We start from the raw sequence: 7,520 nt of genomic DNA, 5'->3' as shown, positions 1-7,520 counted from the left end.
GAACCGGCCACCTTAGGTGTATGTGGCTGGCGCCTTAGCCGCTTGAGCCACAGGCGCCAAGCCAGAAGCCTGTGTCTTTGAACTAAATCTTTGTACATACTGCTTTTTTTGTTTGTTTATTTAAGACAGGTTCTCCCTCCCCTCCCCTCCCCCCAAAAGATAGGTTCTCTCTATGTTGCATAGGCTGAAGTACAATGGTTATTCATAGGCACAATTGTAGTACGCTACAGCCTAGAGCTTTGGGCTGCAGCCATCCTCCTGCCTTGGCCTCCTGACTAGCTGGGATTATAGGTGCATTCCACCATGCCTGGCATGTGCACATTGCTTTTATTTTTTTAGAACCCAAGATTTAAAATGTAACCAATTCTAGTCAAAAATGTGGGCATGTGCTTGCCTGGGCAGCACATGTACTAAGATTGGAACAATACAGAGAAGATTAGCATGGCCCCTATACAAAGATGACACAAAAATTTGTGAAAGCGTCTCATATTTTTATTTGTGTTCACTCTTTCTCACTGGGAAAGTAACATCACAGACTTTTAACAAGTCCAGTAAAACCAATGCAAATTGTAATGCCTGTTTTAGATGCACAATAAAGACTATATTCATTGAAAACTGCAAAAAATGTGGGTATTTTAAAGTGCCTTTTAAAAGCCTTCACCCATGTACATTTCAACCAGTGATTTTTTTTTTCATTAATTTTTTAGAGGCAAAGTCTCTCTCTGTTGCCTAGGCAAGGGAATAGTGACACGATTATACCCTACTGCAGCCTTGATCTCCTGGGCCCAAGGGATATTCCTGCCTTGGCCTCCCAAGTTGCTGGGACTTCAAGGACACACCACCACATGGGCTTCAACCAGCAGTTTAAGAGAAGGACTCTTTTTCCTTGCCAGTCATGGTATTATCAATCTCCAAAACATGTTTTAATATAACAAGAATTCATGTTATACAAAAGAAGCCAGACACGAAAGAGTACGTACTTTATTAATGGTGTAAATAATCTGGAGAACTAGGGGACCATGTGGGTGCTGAAAATGTCCTCTAACTTGAGCTTGTTATACAGGTGTTATATGTTTTACATATGTTAAAATTCATCAAGATACACATTTACAAGTAATGCACTTTACCATATCTACATTATACCTTAATAAAAATATTTTTAAAGTCACTTTCTAAATATTATAAAAATTTCAAACATATGGAAAAATAGAAAGAATAACACATTTTATATCACTAGATTAAATGATTGTGAATATTTTCCCGTATTTGCTTTATATATACGTTTATTTGTATACTGTGTATGTGTGTATAAAGACATTGTGACTTTTCATACCTAGTTTTTTCCAAAATAGAAAGGCATCTTCCTATCTAACACAGCATGTACTTCCAAAACAGAAAGGCATTTTCCTACATACCACAATACCGTTATTACATCCAACACAAGAAGTACAATTCCTTAAAATCATATAATACTACCTCAAATTTCTTCACTTGTTGTGTCCTTGGTTTTTCAAAACAGAATCCATTAAATGACAATATATTACATTTGATTGTTAAGTCTTTTTGAATCTAGATCCAAATTTGTTAACCTAGGACACTGTGGATACCATTCCAAATTCAATCCATGAACTTGGATGGAGAAAAAATTATATTTTTTATTTCACCAAACTCTAACTAAAATTTAGCATTTCCTTTCATTCTAAATGAAGGTAATAAACTACAATAGTATTAGCTGTGGCTTTGTCACCAATAGAAACTGCAGATGTTTTCACAGCACCTTATAGTTATTGCAGATATCTCAGAAATATCATTCACATTCATCACTACTTTGAAACTATTGAAGTTATTAGATTTGCTGATAGATCTTATTATTTACGATAATTGAGCATGCACGTTACCGTATCATACTTTAAAATATTTTGACAACTATATTTCAATGTAATTATTTTTCCTTATAAACCTGTGGGTTTTTGTTGTTGTCCTTGCAGTTGTTTAGCTGGCCGGGGCTGGATTTGAACCCACCACCCTCGGTGTATGTGGCTGGCACCATAACCACTGTGCTATAGGCACTGAGCCTATAGTCCTGTGGTTTTTGTGTAATGCATTTAAAAACATTCTGAGAAAAGAGTTTCTTGGCTTCACCAGACTGCCATGATGGTCAAGAGGGAGCCCTTGGCTTAACAGTCTGCCCCACACAGGTACCCTTTATTAGCAGTGGTATTAGTATTTGTTCATGACATTTGCTTTTTAAAGAGTGTAAGCCTTTTTGAATGTCTGACATTTTGGATTTGTCCGATTGTTTACTCATGTTTTTTAATTTGTCCCTTGTATTTCCTATAAATGCACTTAGATCTAAAGACTTGATTAGATCTAAGTTGTTTTTGACAACAGCATTCTAAAGGTAATGCTCCCCACTGCACACTGCATTACATCAGGAGGCACATAACATCCTGTTGCCCTATTCACTAGAGATGCTATTTCGATCATTGGGGTAAGGAGATAAAGGGGCCTTTGTTTTTGGATAATAAAATGGCATTGAATTTTAGGAAAATTTTTGAACATATACAACAGTAAAGGGAATAGTGTAATGAACTCTGGTATATTGGCCACTCAGCTTCTATAATTACTAACATGTGGCCAATCTTGTTTGCTTTGTATCCCTCATTCCTCACCCCCCCCAAAATATATACACACAAATTCTAACATTGTGTTGATTTCATTCATAAACAATTTAGTATCTCTAAAAGATAAGGACCCTTTTGAAACTCTGGGAGGCTGAAGCTGGTGAATTGCTTAAGCTCAGGAGACTAGCCTGAGCAAAAGTGAGACCCCATCTCTGCTAAAAATAGAAAAACTGAGGTCAGAGGATCACTTGAGCCCAAGAGTTGGAGGTTGCTGAGAGCTATGACACCATGGCTCTCTACCCAGGGCAACAGCTTTAGACTCTGTCTAAAGAAATAAATAAGCACCTGTAGCTCAAGCTGGTAAGGCAGCAGCCACATACACCAGAGCTAGCAGGTTCAAATCCAGCCTGGACCTGCCAAACAACGATGGCTGCAACCAAAAAATAGGAGGGCATTGTGGTGGACGCCTGTAGTCCCAGCTACTTGGGAGGCTGAGGCAAGAGAATCGCTTAAATCCAGGAGTTGGAGGTTGCTGTGAGCTGTGATGTCACCGCACTCTACCCAGGGCGACAGCTTGAGGCTCTGTCTCAAAATAAATAAATAAATAAACAAATAATTCCTTATTATCTTCAAATGTCCAATCAATGTTCAGATTTCCTGACTATCTCATGTATGTTTCTTTACCATTGTTTCAAATTAGGATCCAAACAAGATCCACACATTTCACTTAATTAAGTTGTCTCTGTCTCTTCCTTTTTCTGACCATTTACTTGTTCAAGGAACTGGACCATAGAGAACTAGCATACTTTCTTGAAGTGTTTAATTTACAGATTAATTAAACCAAACATTCTTCAAATAGAGTTCTGTGGGAGAATAAAATGTGTTTGATTTGGTATATGTTTGGTTTTTTTTTTATTTTAGCACAAGTAGTAATAAGTTATGTGTTAACATAATACATCATCAGTCAGCGGTAAGAAGAAAATAGTTTTTAAGACTAGCTTTTTAAAATGTTACTTCTGAAGGCTCTGTTGTCCTAATTTCCTCACATGAGCTGAATTTGGGACTGAAGCAAAACAAATTATTGCTTTTCATAAAGGCTTTTTAAAAATGAAGAGGATGACAATTACTTAATATAAACTATAACAAAATAAATTTGAAATCAAAATAATCTCCCAACTAGAATGCTGATGTATTAGTTTCTTGGGATTGCCATAGTAACTTCATAGCTTAAACATAAATGTGTAGTTTCACAGTTTGAGAGGCTAGAAATCCCAGATAAAGGTGGTGATAGGGTTGGTTCCTTCCGAGGACTGTGAGAAGAATCTGTTCTCCTGTAACCTCTTGTGGTTTGCTGGCAATCTTTGGTGTTCCTTAACTTGTAAAAGTATTATCCCAATTTTTGGCTTCATTTTCACATGGCATTCTCTCATGTGTCCAAATGTTTGTGTCTAGGTGTTTTGTCTTTGTCCAAATTTTCCCTTTCCCCTTATCAGTCATAATGGATTAGGAGCCCACCTTATTCCGTATGACCTCATCTTAAATTGCAAAGGTGCTATTTCCAGATAAGATCACATTCTGAGGTACTGGGGGTTAGGATTTTCAACATACGAAATTTAGAGTAACACAGTTCAAGGTGTAGGATATTTTCTTTGACCTCTCATCAATTTACCAGTTTGCTTTTTCTTTGACCCTGTGTGCTGCTCTGGAAAAATGCCACCCCATTTCCCATAACCTGGGAAGTAAATATTCCTCTGTAAAGACAGAGGTGTTTAGAGATCTTCATTTCTGATGCTGAAATTTTTCATGTTTTTCTCCCAAGGTCAGAAATTGTATTTTGAATTGAATTGTAAATTAGATAATAACATGGTAACTGCGGAGAATGCTTGACAATCTGAGAATGACTGAAAATATGTAAAACAAAGAAAGAATTTGCAGCTGTCAAATTTTGCCCAAAGAAAGCAATTTTTTGTAGGAAAAAATATCAAGGAAAAGAGAATGTTTTGTGTTTTGAGACTTCAAAATGGCTGAAGGAAAATTTTTTCGATTTGAATCACTGACTTAAAATAAAAAGTCCTAAGAATCTGCTCACAATAACTACTGTATTACCTTATCACTAAAACAATTTACAGTGTTTTAAAAATAGAACAGAGCTGCTCTCCAAACTAATCTTCAACAGGGTCACGTTGAATGAGAAATAAACATTTCAAACGTTTCGAGACAGATCACGATCAGCAATATTTATGAACTGTACTATGTCATTAATTTTCATGTCTTCTTATTTCCTAACCTCTGACTTTCAGCTGCCCTTCATTTTTCTACACCATTTTGTAACTGTGATTTTACAAAATGGAATTTTCTAGTTTTATTGTTTCTTTTTTAAAACTAGTTCCATCTTAGTCGTCGTTGTAGGTATTGAATTGTTTGAAAGTAAGAAAATTCGAGTTGAAGTCATTTATTATCGTTGATAAGAACTGAAAGAGGTGAAAGTAACATCGATGGTGAGAAACGAAATTGGTCAAATGACGGCAAAAGCAAAAAAATAACTAAACGAGAACCGCCCAACGTGGGGCTCGAACCCACGACCCTGGGATTAAGAGTCCCATGCTCTACCGACTGAGCTAGCCGGGCTGTTGCACGGCACCGCTTTTCTAGATCTCTTCAAAGGAATATGATTATTTTTAACTTGTTCCAAAAGTTATATTTTGCAGGAAATGACTTTTCTACACTCTTTTTTAGCAAGGTTTTTCATGACTTTCAAAATTGTACTTCATTTCTGATCCCGGACGCACAAACTTTGTTGTTTAATAAAAATTTGTAAATAGCCCTCTAGTGGTCAGCACCTTCCAGTTTCCTTAAAGGAAAGGAGGCCAAGGCGGGCGATGTCCCAGCCCTGTCACCCGCACAACAGAGCGAGTCTGGGGACGCCTCTGGGTTTCCAGACCCCGCCCGCAGAGCCGGCGCCGTGGCGCAGCCGGCAGAGACAGTTCTGTGCACCTGCGTGGCGAGATATGCAGCCGGCGAGGGAGAAGGGGTCTGCACGCCCTTCGGACGGTCTCCTAGCTCCGGACCGAACTCACAGCGGCAGAGCCGGCTGGGCTCTCCCTCTCCGTGTGCCTTTGAGATCTCAGGGATCTTTCTTGGGCACGAAAAATGCCATATTGTTCACAAAAGGATTAAAAAGCTAAAGCCATTTCAGCAATTAATTGAAAAACCACACAGAGGTTGCTCACACACAAAACTAAAAAGTGAAAACATTTATCCATAGAACCTCAATGTGGAAAGGAACCATTATTCTAAGCCTCTCCACATTAATGAAAAAAAAAATTAAACATTTATTCTGCTTTACCCGTAGAGACTATTTCATTGCAGCCGAATAGTCCCAGTTGATGGAGGAAGCTCTACTTCTTAAGAATATATATATATGTATATATATATATGATTAGCAAAAGTAATTTCTGGCAACCCTTTTTAAACAAAGATTATCAAGTGTGGTTAAATCACTACATAAACAGGTGGTAAAGAATGGATATTCACAAGATCAAAGTAACACCACACTGGTTACTAGCTGCAAGGGGGACGATCTAACTCCATAATGAGGGATCCAGTTGTCACCACCCTAATCCAGAAATTAATCTGAGTTTTATTAGTGGTTTCCTAATCCTACACAATACAGTGGGTCTCCCGTGGTGATACAATACAAAATCAGCAGTAATATTTATTCTAGCCCAAAAATTGTTTTACTTGGCTCCATCAGAGTTTAGATATTAATTCTAGTTTACAGGAGATAAAGGAGACAGAGGAACAAGATGAATGACAGCACAAGGACGCAATAACACAAAACCGGAAGGTAGGAAACTCAGCAGGATAACTGGTCTAGTACTTTCAACAAGTATCATATTTTTTAAAAATGACTTTTGCAAAATTAAAAGAGACTCAAGGATCCAGGAGCTGTGGTTTAGGTCTGTGATACCAGCAATTTGGAAGGCCAAGGCAAGAGGATTTCTTGAGGCCAAGAGTTCAAGACCAGCCTGGACAATATTGTGAGACCCAGTCTCTACAAAAAGCCAAGCTTTGTGGCAGGTGCCCATAGTCCCCCCTACTCCCTCCAGAGGCTGAGTCAGGAGGGTCACTTGGTCACTTGAGCTCAAGAGTTCAAGGTTGCAGTGAGCTGTGATTGCACCACTGTACTCTAGCCTGGGAAAGAAAGTGGGACCCCCATCTCCAAAAATTAAAAAAAAAAAAAGAGGCCAGGTACCGTGGCTCATTCCAGTAAGCCCACCTGCATCTGGGAGGCTGAGGCCAGTTGACAACTTGAGCTCAGCAGTTCAAGACCAGCCTGAGCAAGAGTGAGATCCCCCCTTTCTACTAAAAATAGAAAAATAGTCTGTCATGTCTGGAGTAGCTGAGGCAGAAGCATCACTTGAGCTTAAGAGTTTGAGGTTGCTATGAGCTATGACACCTTGGCACTTTACCCAGTGTGACAGAGAGTAACTCTGTCTCAATAAAAAATTTTAAAAAGGAGACACAAAGGCCACAATAATCAGTTGCAATAGGTGATCCTAGATTGGATACTGTTCTGGACAGTTAGTTATACAGAGATTTGGGGATCAACTGAAGAAATGGGAATATAGTTTGAATATTGGATGAGATGGAAATTCACTGTAATGGAAAAATGGACTCACTGCAAAAAGCGGGCTGCAGAATAAATGCAATCTTTCTAGTAAAAAGAAGGCCATGTACAAAGGAATTAATGATTAATATTTGGGTGGTAGGAATCTGAAACTGCCTTTTTTTTTTTTTTTAAGAGACAGAGTCTCGGCTCGGTGCCTGTAGCTCAAGTGGCTAAGGTACCAGCCACATACACCTAACGTGGCAGGTTCGAATCCAGCCCTGCCT

The 7,520-nt window shown here is 38.6% G+C and overlaps 2 non-coding genes across 2 annotated transcripts; one reads left to right on the top strand and one right to left on the bottom strand.

Annotated features, from left to right (window-relative positions):
- The first annotated feature begins 386 nt into the window (after positions 1-386).
- LOC111723491 lies at positions 387-494 on the top strand. The gene has a single exon (XR_002772018.1). It is a non-coding gene; the product is annotated as a U6 spliceosomal RNA (small nuclear RNA).
- A 4,685-nt stretch (positions 495-5,179) lies between these two features.
- Positions 5,180-5,252, bottom strand: TRNAK-CUU. Its single transcript has one exon. It is a non-coding gene; the product is annotated as a tRNA-Lys (tRNA).
- Positions 5,253-7,520: the final 2,268 nt, after the last annotated feature.

Source organism: Otolemur garnettii, unplaced genomic scaffold, assembly GCF_000181295.1.
Source record: "Otolemur garnettii isolate 467f Iridium unplaced genomic scaffold, OtoGar3 scaffold00011, whole genome shotgun sequence".
Lineage (NCBI taxonomy): Eukaryota > Metazoa > Chordata > Mammalia > Primates > Galagidae > Otolemur > Otolemur garnettii.
This window is presented reverse-complemented; position numbering and strand designations above follow the sequence as displayed.